This window comes from Montipora foliosa, chromosome 8 (assembly GCF_036669935.1).
Source record: "Montipora foliosa isolate CH-2021 chromosome 8, ASM3666993v2, whole genome shotgun sequence".
Taxonomy (NCBI): Eukaryota; Metazoa; Cnidaria; class Anthozoa; order Scleractinia; family Acroporidae; genus Montipora; species Montipora foliosa.
In genome coordinates this window covers 29256055-29258021 of record NC_090876.1, presented here as the reverse complement: position 1 = coordinate 29258021, position 1967 = coordinate 29256055, and the positions used below count along the sequence as shown (strand labels likewise).

Here is a 1967-nt window from a genome sequence, read left to right as displayed (position 1 = left end):
ATATCCACTGATCAAATACTGAAACAAGTCCCCAACAGTTATTAAACTTATACCTCCAAATGGTTTCTGAGTACCCATGATTTGTTGTAATCGTAAATCTAAGAAGGAAAACATACCACTCCCAACCATTTAAATTTCATCAATAAAAATAGCTTCCAGTTTTCTTAGCTGTGATCTTATAGTATTAAGTCTATCTCTATCCAAGGTACAATAATTAAAACCTCGGTTTGCAGGTATTTTAAAAGCTGAGTAAATGGTGTTGCCACTAATATTAAAAGCTGCTTTTCGAGTAGGAGCTACTTTTAGTACTTTCTTCTCATCTGGATTTTCACCTGGTACTGATCAGTGCTTCATACAAAGCATTAGTTACTCTAGTTTTTCCCACTCCAGCTCCTCCAGAGAGAAAGAGTTTGAGTTGTTTGTCACTAGTTTTGACAGAGTGTAACACATGATAAAAGAATTCCATTTGTTTTATGTTAATTGAATGGACCAATTTCCTGAAGTCTTCATCATCATTTGTTCTTGGAAATATTCCTATATCATCTAATAAATCATATGGACAGTGGTGTTTGTTTGTTCCTGGATCAAAGCAACCAAATGCCACACTTGGTTTTGCTCCAATCTGTTGATCCTGTTGGTCTTTAAATTGTGTATTTGGTGCAGTTCCTGGAAATTCTTCCACCTCTTGAAATTCAACATTCTCAATTGCTTTATCAAGGACTTCTTTATGACATTCGCATTGTTCTCTGTTTTTTGTTATTATGTCCTTAAGTTGTTCATAACATTCTTGATAACTTTGACAGTTCTGAATCCTTGCTTTCATTTCTCCATGGAGTGTACAGCATTAACTGTTCTCTGCAGTAGTTCTCAGGGTCCTTATTTTTGTTGAACCTGACTGAATGGATAATTTTGGGTTTAGGTCGCTTAACAAGGGTGAAACCTCCTTTAAGTTCATATTCATGACATGCCACGTCTGTTTTACTATCTTTTAAGCCACCGTCAGTATCATCATCAAACACATTTTCTGGTAAATAATCATCTAAGGCAGATGGAATCTCTTTACAGCTATCCTGTTTTTGAGTGTTACTGTGCATTTTATAATTATACCATGCTACAAAATCAGCCAGACATAAATGTTCTAATTGTTCTGGCCTTCCCTGGTACCTCTTGATTAAGTTTTCACACTCAATGTCATGAGAACTATCAGGGAAATGTTGCAGTTTTTCCATTGACTTGACAAGGAATGTTCTTTCCTCTGGATTGGATGTGTTGATAAACTGAATTCTCGCGATGATTTTCTCAAAGGCATTTGCAAAATCAAAATCACTGCTTCCTGAGCACTTACCCCAACGGCATTAAGAAATTTGTTACCGATATATCTGACTTTATTTGCATGATCTTTATTACCAGAATTTGCTTCTTCTCATGCTTTTTGCAGTACTGTACACATTCCTCTTTGTCCTTTGGTAATATAGGATAAAATGTAAACAGCACAAGCATATTTTATGCCCATTCTTTTTGCATGTCTTTGAGTGGCTGTCTCTCTGCAAATTTATCAAATCTCCTAGTTCATGCAAATCAGCTTTACAAGTAACATTATCAACAAATTTCACGATCTCATTATGAGTGTGTTTACCATATTCAGGAGCATCTTTGATTCAGAATAAACAGTGTATGTGTGGAGAACCACGTTGTTGAAATTCAACTCTATAGAAAAAATCAAGTATTTCGCCAACTGGGTGCAGAACACTTTTTAAAAGAATACGAAAAAACAACTGAACCATGTGTTCAAAATTCCTTGCACAAGTGACCGGATCACCTTTACTGAGATCAGATTTCTTTTGCCAAGTCATTTCCTGAATTTCACTGTGTAATCTATTTTATCTACCAGCCTTCCAAGTACTTTCAGTAAATAACTCCACCTAGTCTCTGCTGCTGAAAATGAACAGAACCAAGTAGGCTTACCA

General features: G+C 35.7%; 1 pseudogene; it reads right to left on the bottom strand.

Moving 5' to 3' along the window:
- LOC137968551 (uncharacterized) overlaps positions 1-1513 on the bottom strand; it is a 1606-nt pseudogene extending 93 nt beyond the window's left edge.
- Between the last annotated feature and the right edge of the window lie 454 nt (positions 1514-1967).